At 39.6% G+C, this 14002-nt stretch overlaps 1 protein-coding gene across 1 annotated transcript in view; it reads right to left on the bottom strand.

The window, feature by feature from the left end:
- The window catches only part of LOC131039398 (uncharacterized), a 138889-nt gene that overhangs the window by 77114 nt on the left and 47773 nt on the right, over nucleotides 1–14002 (bottom strand). The gene's annotated exons all lie outside the window — the stretch shown is intronic.

The following is a 14002-nucleotide window of genomic DNA, read 5'->3' as shown; positions in this document are numbered from 1 at the left end:
TGTTTTATTGGTTTGAGGTGAATTTTGATGTTTTTTTAGTTTTGGGGGTTTTGCTTGCTTATGCCAATGAAAATTTGCCAAAAGAATGCAATACACAAAAGAAACAATTGACTGAAATAAAATTTCATAACTCGGATTTTATTGCAGCAAATTATAAATTCAAGAGAATGACTATTTAAGACAACTAGAGCCAAAACTGGCCTACCAGGTGTCCAACGCCCTGCCTGGATGAGCTTATTTTGATGTTGGAGGTGGTGCACAAAACAATCCAGGAGCCTTCAGGTGCTGCAAATTGTTCCAATGTGTTTTATTCTCCTTATATATAATTATCAAAAACAATTTAAGGAAGAAATAGCAGATCAAGTGCTTATTCCAAATTCTTGCCAAGAGAAACCTCCAAAATTGACCCTTTTTCTCCACTAAAATGCTGATGTAGCCCAAATGTGTTAAAATTTCCCTCAAAGAACCATTGATCTATCTTTATTTGCTGCCAACAATGAATTTACACACAAATATCTGAATCAAAACCCTCTAATTTATTTTATTGGCTTCACAGGAGAAGCAAAGAGGGTACGGCCAACCTAGGAATGGTATGGCCAGCATTAAAAGCACAATAACTGCTGGAAAATGTTCCCCAATCTGTTCCAATCTGCTAAAATGTGCTATTGATGATTTATGCTTGCTGAAAGTATGAATTTCCCTCCAGAAATTGGCCCCAAATGACCTAAAAGAGGATTCCTTCAATGCAAAGGTGAATGGGTTTTCGTCCATACTAAATAAGGGTGAGAGTTTTTGTTCTCAACCTGAAACTCCAATCAAACTTGCTGCTCCAGAGCTCTCCAAGGAAGAAATTGTCAAATATCCAATAAATAATGAATAAAATGTTGCCCCCAATGTCTTTTAAACATTCCTCGAACCCTAATTCGAATTTGGGGTTAGGGTTGTACTTTTGGCATCAAAAAACATGTTAAAATATTTCTTTTTATTAAAATTAACTTCCCCTAAGTGGTTTGACCCATAGTTGGACTACTAGCGACTCGGCTCGACTTGGCTCAACTCGCCAAGCCCCTGAGAAAAAAACTCGGCAAAACCTCGGGGAAAACTCGGAAAAACTCGGCGAAAAACTCGGCAACGTAAAAACACGCTTAATTTTAATAAAAAATGCATTTTTTTTGCAAAATTTAATGAGAAGATGCATCCAATGAGTCAATAAATGATAACACAAAAGAAACAAGCTGATTCTAGATATATTTAAATGCAAAGTGTCTACAAAATTGCATCCTCATGAGGAATGCTAATGGCTAGAAGCAAAATAGTAAATAGTTTTTGTAAAACCAAAAGTAAATACATCATTACGAATTACAATTACAACTTCCTCTTCCCAGCTCTAGCTAAAACTAGAGGAGAGGTAAAACTAAAGGGTCTAGTCCTAGAAGTCTGCAGTGGGCGTGACTGTGCCTCCTCGCTCGGTATGGCTGGCTCATCCTCCATCCTGGATGAAGCTATGTCTCCACCTGCTTGTGGCACTGGCAATGACTCCTCATCCTCATCCTCTTCCTCCTAAATGTCATCCAGCGTGAAACCAAATCCACCCCCCTCCTCCTCCATAGCTTGCCTCTCCAAAACAGTGTTGTCATCCTCAAAAAACAATGGAGGTTGCTCCTGTGATGTCCAATCACTGTAAGGATCTATATCATCCAAGTCAAGTGGACCACCTGCTACTTCCTCTACCTTCCTTACAGGGCAGGGTCGAGGGGCAGCGCCCTGCGAGGCCAAAATACTTTTATTATTTTATAAAGGCGTCGGGTGTTATAAAGTATAAGAAAGGAAAAAGACATTGAAATGCCACTTATACTTAAATGTTATATTTCATGTGTATATTTTGATGAAGAGAATGAAACTGAATTGAAAAAACAAAAATTGATAATTTTTTGACATGTTTGGGCCTCTTTTTTTAGTCTAGCCGAGTTTTTTAAAGAAACTCATTGAGTTTTTTTAAATGTTATATTTCATGTGTATATTTTGATGAAGAGAATGAAACTGACTTGAAAAAACAAAAATTGATAATTTTTTGACATGTTTGGGCCTCTTTTTTTAGTCTAGCCGAGTTTTTTAAAGAAACTCATCGAGTTTTTTTAAGAAACTTGCCGAGTTTTTTTAAGAAACTCGCCGAGTTTTTTAAAGAAACTCGCCGAGTTTTTGCAAAACACTCGGCGAGTTTTTGAAACTCGCCGAGTACTCTGCGAGTGTTCCATCTATGGTTTGACCCATTGAGGGTCTAATTCCACATTAAAAGTGGTCATATTATTAAGTTACAACCTTTAAGTAATAAGTTCTAGGAAAATGTGCCAAGGGGCCATTTTATAATTCATCATTAACTTTTATTAATCTCCTTTTTAATAAAGTTACTTTATAATTTTTCTAATCATAGAAGAAATAACTTTATAATGAATTATTATAAAGTCTATGTAACTTAAGCTCACCAAGGCCAAAAAGTGACTAAGTATAGACTCCTCTTGGTAAAGCCATGGTAAAGCCAATCATCCCCTAGCCTCTGTAATTGCCTGTGGAGATGGCTAACAAGCAAAACTATGCAACTAAGTGATCACAGGAAAAATGGGGACATTACATTCTTGTCTCTAGAAATGGTGAAATTTTGGAGCCCAGGAACATCGTTCCCACCTAGAATCCAATAAGTGAAAATCAGGGCACCCCAAGGCCATCCCCTCAATTCACAGAACACTTCCAAAGATATTCCCCGGTTTAGAAATGCCACGAGGATACCCTGTTATTTCTCCCTTGACCCCCTAGGCACATCAAGACATCCCTGACAACTTCTTACTTTTATACAGCAAAAGGAAAACAGTTAAAATTTAAAAGAAAAAAAGGTATATAGTTAACTAGAGGGCCTCAACCCAAAACACAACCTCAAAGATGCTAAACCTAGACCTCTTTACAATTGCATGTGCATGAAGAGGAAAAGAGGAGGAGAAACAAGGGCAAGTTTTTGAAATTCAGCCCATCTTTCACAAGATATGTCTCGTCTCTTTTTATTTCCTATGTATCATACAAAATGTTAAAAACTTGGTTTTTTTTATTGAACACCAAAAAGCTGTTTTTTCCACTTCAAAATGTTAAAAAGCTGCTGTTTTATGTTTTTGTTTTGAAACTTGTGTTTATTTTTTCTTTCTTAAATGATTGTTGTTTTCTTTTGCACTTGCATGTGCTATTATGCCTAAAAGATTTTTGTTTTCTTGGCATTTATAATACCTTTAAAACCTTTAAAAGATACAGCTGTTTTCATAAACTTGCACTATGCAAAAACTAATGTAGATTTTGTTATTTTTCCATTTATATGTATTTTTTTGTTTTATCTCTTTTCAATGTCAAATGTGTATCTTGAGTGGCAATGAGGGTTTTAAATTGAAACATGAAAGTGAGAAAACTGACGAATAAGAAAGTGAGGCAAGCCAAACACCCCATATAGAATGTTCAATTGAGAGTACTTTGCAATTTGATTGTCCATCCAAGAATTCTTTCAAAAAATGCCAAGGAGCCATTCAACAAGAAAAGCCCTTTATGCCAATTTGCAATGACGACATAAACAAAGTGCATAATCCAGAATGGAATTAGCTTTGGAAAAGCCACATTTGAAACCTTAATTGGAGAAGCAACTTTTAAGTTGTGAGAATTAATGGATGCCTCTACAAATCACTGGTAATGGGGTTGCCCATGTACTAAGCTAACACTTAAAGATAGGAATAGATGATCAGATTGTTGAATAGGGACATCATTATAATTTATACTATCTGCTCCTTTCTCCAGGACTTCTCAGCAGGAAGCTACAACTCCCACAGTTCCACATCCAGGCCATGGATTCAGCATCAACTTCAAACCCGATTATATATATACTCCATTTGCAGGCCTGGAGAAGGCAAAGAAGGCCATCAGCAAATTCTCCTTTTTAATGATACTCTGTTTTATGTTCCTCAATCCTCTTATTTCAAGGAGGTTATGGCCCAAAAAAAAAAGCAGGTTCATCTTCTCTGCCTCTTGGGGAAAGCAAACTGAAAACCACAATCTTAGAAAAAAGGAATTCCCTGGTTAAACTTACTAATGGAGGAGATGAAGACCATGTTGTGTCACATAGCTCCAAGATAATCATGGATGGGTGGATGAACATCACACACCACCCTGTTGTGCGTTGCACACGCTCCTTGTTGCCGACAGGGTCCCCCTTTCCTTTTTTGGTCTTTTTGCCTTCGCCCTATTGAGTTTCGCGCAGGGTGTCTCGCGTCCTTTTGAGCATGCCAGTAGTCAGTCCATGAGATGATGATGTCATGAGCAGAAGCTTGTGAATTCGTGAGATCAGTTGAGCCTTCGGGCATGAAAATTCCAAGATATCGTTCAGACTTGTAAAATCACCTGAGATAGGCATAGAATGATAGAAACTGGCAGAATCCCCCAAGTAAAAGATAAAGCGTCTGAAGGTCGCATAAGGACCCAAAGTGTCGATTGTCGCCAGAGGATATAGAGTTTCTAAAGGTTTGCAAAATGGGTAAAATCCCAATTCTCGTCGGTCAAGGGTAAATTGCAAGGGTTTTAAAAATTGGCAAAACCCTCCAGAAATGCCGAGATGCGAACTTGGGGCAAAATCGCAGTGTTTTGCAAAGAATTTCCATAATACTGTAGAAATTCGGAAGTTTGCAAGTCACTATAAAATGCCGAAGTTTCCAAACTCCTCCCAAATGCCGAAATTCGCATTTGGAGGAAAAAGTGCATGAAAATGAAAGTTTGCAAAACACTAAAAAGTGTCGAGATTTTCAAAACATCCCAAATAGCCGAAGTTTTAATTCAAGGGTAAAAAACTTGCAAAAGGCTCTCAAGATGCCTAAGTTGGAAAAGTGCATTAAAATACCGAAATTTGCATTTGGAGGGTAAAATGCGAAAAGTTAAAAGGCTTGCAAACTCCTCATAAACCCCGAGATTCGCCTTATTAGAGGTAAATAGAAAGTTAAAAAGTTTGCAAAATACCTCTAAATCCTGAAAAGCGGAAACTTGAAAAGTGCACTAAAGTGCCGAAATTGGCAAAACCCCCAAAAATGCCAAAATCGCCTTATGAGAGAGAAGTGGAAAGTTTAGAAAGTTTGAAAACTCCTCCCATTTGCCGAAATTCGCATTTGGAGGGTAAAGTGCGAAAAGGGTGAAACTTACAATAGCTCTTAAAATGCTGAAGTTTCAAAAACCTCCGAGAACCCCAAAAATTGCATTGTGGAGGATAAGTGAGGGAAATAAAAGTTCAAAAAGCAATCGAAAACCCCGAAATCGTGCGACAAGGCAAAATCGCAATTTCTGAAAGGCTTGCAAAGAGACCCCCAAATGCCGAAAATCGCGTTATTGGGGATAGTTGCAAGAAAGTTTAAAAGTTTGAAAAACCCCTGAAAGGCTGAAGTTCACCAAGGGCAAAATCGCAATTTTAAGCTCTGCATGAACCCCCCCCCCCCAATTCTCCGGAAATTGCCAAAAAAGGGCGTAAGTGTCGCGATTTTTAAAAGTTTGCAAGAGCACGCAAAATGCCGAAATTCGTATAGGAGAAAATCGTGATTCCTAAACATTGCAATCATTCCAAACTCCCTAAGTTTAAAGAATCCCGCGGAAGTCAAAATCCCAATCAAGGTAAAATCGCTATTAACCCAAGTCACCAAGGTAAGATAGTAGAAATTTCAAGGAGATCGCGATTTTCGCCAAAGTTAACAAAACCCTCCCACTCTCCAAAATTCGCCAGATAAGGCGTAGATGTTAAGGATTGAAAATTTGCAGAAGCCCCATCCTTTGAAAATCGTCATTGGGTAAAACGCAAGATAGGGTTTTCAAAGTATTGCAACTCCCCCATTCATTTTTACCACGTGGGAGGCAAAATTATTAAGGTAAAAGAATTGCTAATTCTAAGTTTCTAAAAACTACAATTTTTTCCCTCCGAGCCTTGGGCGCGAAAATCACGAATGGGAGTTAACTGTTGAAATTCGAAATTGCAGAACTCTCCCATTTCAAAATTGCAGGCCATGAATTTATTTTCAAAACATAAGGCGTAAGAGAGGCATCATTTTTCAAATCCAAAGGAAATCATTCTTGCAAGGCAGGTTGTGCAGATTCACGCCATTGATTTTCGCCACGTAAGTGTGCTTCGCCTCTCTTGAAATCATTTGAAATATATGCAAAATTGGATAGATGTGTTTGTGTGCAAAAGTTGATTAAAACGATTAAATCTTAAAACGCATCTTTTCCCCGTGTATGAGACGTCAGGAGCAATTAAAATCTGAGTCTGTTCCTAGGAGTCAGCTAGAAACGCATTTTCAGATTTAGGAATTTCTCAAGCTTCGTCCATTTTGAAAATTGATCCTAGGATGCCTAAGTGTAAATTTAGCAGTTGAAATCGTCTAAATCCTTGATCCGCAGCCGAATGAGTAAATTCGTAGTCAAAAAGCTTCATAAATATTCATGTCTAAATCAATTAAGCTTTTTAGCTAAAAGTGTCATGCTATTCTTTAAAATTCGGTTTTCAAATTAACCTTTATATGCTGGTGTATCCCTTTATCTAACCCGCTTCGTTTCCTTTATATGGTCTTGTAATCCGCATCCGGCTGTGCAGGATAAATGCCTAAATCGGCGGTAGAATCATCAAAGACACCCTGTTGCAGCCGAGACATCACAAGCATCCAAGTCAGATATCCCTCGCAGAATCGAAAAGATGAAGTATCAATATCAGAGAGGAGGTCTGAGGGAATCAAAGGTTCAGAACTTTAGAGTGTCTGGGAAAATGTAGGTGATACTGACCTGGGGCATATTGATATTCAAGATTTCAGGGACCGATTTTTCTCCCCTAATGCCTATGGCAGGCCTAGGCGGATGATGGAAAGTGGCATTGCCCAGGCAGCAGGATTTCCCTCGACAGTGCAAAACTATGAGCTAGTAGTAGAGGTTGCCTGGCCTTACCAACCAAACTCCAGATTGGTGCTCCTTGAGAATATGGTCCTTGATGACTTCACTCCTAAAGCCATTGGCGACGCATTTAATATTCCCCTCCCAAACAACCCCATAGCAACAACTATAGATGAAGCGCAAGTGGCGTATGATATGAACCCTACCAAATGCAGAACACTAATAAATGAGTGGTACAAGGAGAGAAGACCTCCAAGCATCAGGATTGGGAAAAAAAACCCTAGAAGCGACTTTGACAATGAGCATGGGGACATGGTCACATTGCTCAGCAGGATTATGGGACTCCCCCAATCCAACTACTTTGAAGAGTGGACTTTTTTCTTCACAGAACAGGTCTTCGCTGGGAAATCCAAGTTCGACTGGGCCCAGATCATAAGCGAAAACATCCACACCCAATTGATCGAACTTGAGGCAAAGAAATACTTTACCATGACATCCTATTTAGTCTACATGTTCGCCAGAAACCAGCCACTGCCGGGTTTAATCATGAAGGGTGAGATTGGGAATGGACCCAATCAGGTAAAGGTATATGATTGTTATCCGCAGCTACACTATCAGGACATAGCTCAAAGGGAAAAGAACAGCACTGCCTATGCAGTTGGTCAGTATGAGCGCGTCAATGACGCCTTCACAATGCGCCTGGTTAGGCTGATGCAAGGAGGACTACACATAAGGCTCTCAGAGCAAGCTACTATTCTAGTACAGAGGTATGGTGTCTGGTTCATCCAGTTCCCAAGGTTCTCCTACATCTGGATAGCTGGCTTTGAGGGTGCTCCTTTTCGACTTCCGCGATACCCAACTGACAAAATAGTTCTCCTGGAAGTCGCAAGGCAGTCACGTCCGGCGAACAGTTTACTCAGAGACAGGAAGCAATCTGGATTCGCCTTCCCTATGATTATAGGTAACCTTGATGTCCATCTAAAGAACCCAGCCCAGGCAAAGGAATCCTTTGCAGAACTAGCCTCCTACGGCCTACAAGAACATTTCCCGAGGAAATGCTTTGATCACGACAATTTGGCAAAGAGGGCCTATGGCAAGCGATACAGAGCAAAGGAATCGGTTGAAGATTATTGGAAGAACTGCTCCGATGACTATGAGGTTCGACAACGCAAATATTCAAGGCTGAGTGTGCAGCAAATGCGACTCTATGAATACCGTCGGGTCCCAGATCAACTAACAGATTCAAGAAATTGCATATAGGTCCGGGAATTTGAGGCAATAAGACACCTTTTGCCAAGCATCGATTGGTCGCAGGATCCAAACACTGATTTTGAGGCGGTTATGGCAGCCCCAAGAAGATACACTGACCAGTGGTTGCACTAGCAAATTGAGCGACTGATTCATGAGGGAGTCCAATTCACCTACCAAATGATGGGTAGCCTTGATTCTCAATCCGTCAAAGATGAGGGAACATCCAGTGCACCAAAGGAAGAGGTTGAAAAGCCTAAAAAAAGGAAGAAGGTTAAAGCCAGCAAAGAAACTCGGACATCTAAAAGAACAAGAAGGGAAAAGATCCCTATTAGGAGACCAGAGGTCACTTCATCATCAAAAGACCCCAGTTCGTCTAATGATGTAGTTGAACTAGATTATATACCTGCTCCACCTTCCCAGAGCGACATCGAGGCGTTCGGAGCTGATGATCCTCCTAAACAAGACAGGCTAGATACCAAGGTAAGAGCCATTGAACCAGCCGAACCTGATAATCAAGTGGAGGAAGGAGAGATTCCATCCATTCAGGGACTGGAGATGCATGAACCCACCTAGCAGAGCTGCCATGAATTACAGCTACATAATACTACCAAGGATGACTCCACTGTTGAAGGAGAGCAAAGGACATATGAGACCTGCGAGCCTGAAAGGACAGAAGAGCAAACATCACATGAAAATACTAGACAGTTGTTCAGTGAAGTGGGAGAGAATTCAACTGCAAGCAAGGAACTTGACACTTCCTCCACTCCTCCATTAACCGAGCAGCTGCAAATATGCAATCAGCCGACTAAAAACATTAAAGAACAGAGTGCCAATTTAACCATAGCATCAGCCCAGACTGTACCTCAAGGTTGGTTAATTGCTCAAGCTCAGCGTAAGGCAACCACCAAGCCACCCATTGACTTGGAGGACATCTTCTCACGCATAGACCAAGCCAAGGCCAAGGGAAAGAAAAAGCCTAAGGCGTATTCCAAGATAACCCATGATGAGCAAAGGAACCGTACCCTTCATATCGCCTCCCCGCCTGTCGACAAGCCAGCAGATCAAATTACACTGGCTGATTATAGCATTACGACCATCCCCATCGAACGAGCTACAAAGGAGCAGGAAAGGGAAGAATTCAAAGACTCCGTGCAAAATGTGCTCAGACAACTTGAAGAGATAACAGCTGAAAAGGACATGTATCGAGTTTGTGTTGAATAGGCCGAGGGATACATTGATCAACTCCTGAGACCATTGCATAATGCTTTCGAATCCCACATTCCCCCTACAGCATTGGCACAAAGGACCACCACAGAATTTGAAGGAGTACGAGATACTGCCAAAGTCATTAAAGAGTGGATGCGAGGCATTAAAGAAAGAGGAGAGCAAATCTTCAAGGATCTGCGCGAAATGGCCCTCCATAGGGAAGCCATTATTATCAAAATGTGTAAGCTAAAGAAAGAATGCTATAACACTCATGAGGCGATTGCCACGGCATTGCCCCTTATTAGGGCTCTATTTTGGACCTGTTCTCAGATCCCTGCTATTGATACTATCCTAAATCCTTATAGTGTCAATACCTTCAAAGAGTGGTATTGGACCCTCAGCATGAAGGACGACATGAGGGATAATATCAATAAGATGCATGATAAGTGCGATGACACTTTATCAAACGTGAAGGATCTTGGTGAAAGGATCCTCAAATCCATGGTTCCCGGTTGGAAAAATAGTGTGGAGGATAGTGAAGTGCAACCACAATGGGAGGACAGGCTTAATCCCAAGGTCACTTACTCCGTAGAGGATCTAGATTTTGCTGTTGGGCTTCAAGCAGACATATCATGTTTTGAAAATCACAAGTCATACTGGAGAGAGGAGCTGGAGAATTTGGATAGCCTCCTATAGGGTATCCATTACAAAATGTTCAATCCACCTATGTCGCCGACGACCGAATTATTATGTCGCCGACGACCGAATTATTCAAGTTATGCCTGAGATTTCAGGACTACGTTCAGGTAGAGCGTGCAGCCGATCGAGATATCTGGGGAGAGTACCTGCACGACGAGGTCAAGTTCATCACCGAGGAATCTAGAGCTGGAAAAGAGAAAGTGCTTTCCTAAAGTGCTTTTTTTCTTTTAAAATTTGAAAAAGTCACTTTTTGGCCAAAGTTCATATTTGACTGCCAGGTCAACTGTCAACTTTAAAACTTTGTGCATGGGCACTTTTTGAATTATTATGGGTAGCTTTTATTTAATTACCTTTCTAGGTAGTTATTGCTCCCCTTTTGGGTGGTTGCTGATATTTACCCTCCATTTATGGGTATGGGTACCTTTTTGTAAGGATGAATCTGGGCCACTTGTTTAAGTTTAGATCTTGGTCATTCATCTATTTTTGGAAGCCTATTTAAAGGGGACTGGTTTTCCCTCATTTTGTAAGAAGTTCATGGATTGTTGTTGAATGGTGAAATTTACACAGGATTTAATGCAAAGTTAAGACTGTTTCTATTTCATTGTGAGTGCATGGTCTCCTCCTTCAATATTTGAATTATTCTGTTATGTTTCTTTCATTTCTCTATAGCATTTTCTAGATAAACATCTAATAGAATCTTCGTTGTTCATACCATTAGGGATTGACTGACTGTCATTCCTCTTGCATGATTAATCTGAACCCTCTCACATGCTTAGTTCGGTTATTGAACACTTAGTGAATGAATGTATTAAATTTTTGAATCTATGTTTAATAGCATGAAAACTCTATTTTCCTCGAAGATCGCACTAGATTCATACAAATATTGTGCTTAAATAGCTGATAGTGTATAGTCTGGTTATTTGGAGGTGTCTGTCTGCTTTTCTTGAATATGCTATCTTAGTTAATTAATTAGATTTCCTGTATCTCTTTTCCCTATCCCTCTTTTTCCCCTTTTTTACTAAGAAGAATCCGCAGTCCAACTGAAATAGTATCATCTAACTGAAACCAATCGATAGCGAGACTGTTAGAATTTTAGGGAACTCATCCAGCAATTGCCCATCTCACCATAAGTCCCCTTTGTGTTTCCAGCAAACACATCAAACCACTAAGTAATCCCGTTGTCAAGACCTGACAATCAAAACCTTGAGGTTATCCCCTTTGATCAAGCGCAAAAACAGCATTAGGGATTTCCTTATCTCAAGAGAGGATGGGATACTCAGCGAGTATATTCTATCCTGCATTGGCCGGATGGAGTTTGCAGCGATGTGACTTTAGACACGTCAACACACCCCCTCCTCAATTCCAAAAATATATGCAAGGAAGTCCTATACTTCCTTAGAGCAGTTGATTGTTCTAGATGAAAGCAAAAGGATGTGGGTTACCAAATTTAGTTATTGAAAGATGCCATCGAAGAGATTGTTTTTTACAATATAGTGCATATGGTTAATAACGCAAAGTATGGTTGCAGGGCAGTAGGTAAATTAGTTGAGTACATGTACAGGCACATATATTGGATCCATTGTGTGCATACAATGAAGAACACTCAAAGACATTCAAAAAATTGAGCAGGACAAAATAGTGATGGCCATTACAGGTGTAGATATTAATTTACAACCACCACAATTCCTTGGCATTATTTCAGTCCCCTTTGAGAAATGAAATCATCAAGCCAATAGAGACCAGATTTACATCCTACTTTATTTATTAGAGAGGATGATTGAATTGCAAATACCCTTGGAATTTATGATCATGACACAAGGATGGGTTAGGTTGAATAGTCCGACAAAGGAAAGAAAAAAAATGAAAAATGCTTAGGGAAGCAGAGACAGGATTCACCAGGTTGAATGGGATTCTTGCTGATATCTTCCCCATTTGACGCAATGTCCATTTCCAGATCAATGACCTGAAGTCAGCTCACCCAACCTTTTGATAGTCAGACCTCTCCCTATTGATAGTAGGGTTCCCTATCCCTCCTGCCATTATGAAATGAGGGGGATGCAGGGTACCCTACTATTCTAAGGGGACGTGGGCTCAAACCTACAACATCATCATTCCAAAAATTGGAGCAGGTGCAGTCTTCCGTTGCATTAAGTTTTAGCAGTTTTAGCATGCACTTGGTCTGGCATGAATGTGGTCCACTGCCAATGCCCTACTATGGACAAGGGAGCATGAAAGAATGCCCTTACATTGTACTAAGTCTAACTACTAAACATCCCTAATTTTTTTTTTATTTTTTTTTTCGCCAATTAAGTGGACAACTTAACAATGCAAACAACAAGCTTCTTTTGCTAAGATAATCTGATTGGAATCCTTTCAATGATCATTCAATGTTCTGTTATAGAGTTCTTGAAGATTTTGACATTCACACAAGCATTACAACATGAACTGATAACACAACTGAACCCACTATCTAAGCATCGAAATTTCTCATAAGTGCAACCTGATATAGCTGATTAGACTTGCTATAGTAGTGTCAAAAGATGGGTAGTCATAAATTTCTGCTAGTAAGATTTTACTTATAACATCACTGTTGCTCATGACATCATAGAAGATTGGTGTATAAAGATAGCACCTTTTCACATATAACAAATTATTTGAGAGGGGAAAATGATCAACATACTGTCCAAAGTTCAAACTACTGAAATCAATAGTTTCAGGTGGCTGCAATATAATAAGGGCAAATGATCACAAACCACCATGAATACACACCATCATTGTTGGGTTAATTCTCCATCATCAAGACAATTCTTCAGATCGTTTTTTAGCTAGAACAGGGGTTGTTTAAGGTCTGTTTGACTGTAATAATGCACCATATTCACCATACACCTATTGTACTACCCTTTTGAAACATGCCCATTGAAGAAGACTTCATCAATTACCCAAACACAGCTGAAAATAACACCCACCAATCAAATTAGTTATCTTCTCAGGGTCTGATATAGCTCAGATCAGACTATAAGTCACTCCTAAGCACTATCCAACAGCTAGTCACAACACCCAAAATGACCTTTCCAAATTCCAAACAATGTAAGTCTGTTATTCCATCACAAAATCAACACCAAACACCAATGAAACCTGCTGGATGTATGCTACAGCAGTCAAACAATGATTTCAGTCCCCAACAAAAAGAATACCCCTCAAATCAATCACCCACAAATTTAAACCTTTTTCCAGCTTCATTTTTTTATGCCAAAAGAAGGTTCTACAACTAGGGCATCGTCTAACTCTGAAACCCTCAGTTGCACATGGCCAGTACAGAAAAACACCACCAAAAAGCAAGCCCACAAATCTGCATTTAAAATACCTTACGAAACTCACTAATCCATCACCTTACGAAACTCACTAAGACACTGGAAATAGAAAATTTGATCATGTTGAAACAAAACTGAAGCTAAAAGATGATAACTGATGCCGACACTAGCACATACTATAAATAGCAATGTTCTTCAAGAACTAAGAGAACAAACCTAGAAAAACCCAAAAAGATCAACGCCATGCAAGCACTTATTATAAATAGCAATGTTTTTGAGGACAAAGGAGAACAAACCCAGAAAGACTGGTGCAATGCAAGAACTTAATATAATTAGAAATGTTCTCTAAGGACTGAAGAGAACAAACCCAAAAAAACCCAAAAAGATTGGTGCCATGCAAGCGCTTACTATAAATAGCAATATTCTCCAAGGACTAAGGAGAACAAACCCAGAGAAAACCAGAAAGATTTATGCTAAACAAGCACTTACTATAAATAGCAATTGTTGTTGAAATCCATTAAAACTAAGAATTGAGCTCACTGAGAACATTAGAACTTTCCCAACACATCTAGAAATCTATTGAAAACCCTAAAAAT

Source organism: Cryptomeria japonica, chromosome 10 (assembly GCF_030272615.1).
Source record: "Cryptomeria japonica chromosome 10, Sugi_1.0, whole genome shotgun sequence".
Lineage (NCBI taxonomy): Eukaryota > Viridiplantae > Streptophyta > Pinopsida > Cupressales > Cupressaceae > Cryptomeria > Cryptomeria japonica.
Note: the sequence above shows the minus strand (reverse complement) of the source record. Positions and strands in the feature narration are given on the sequence as shown.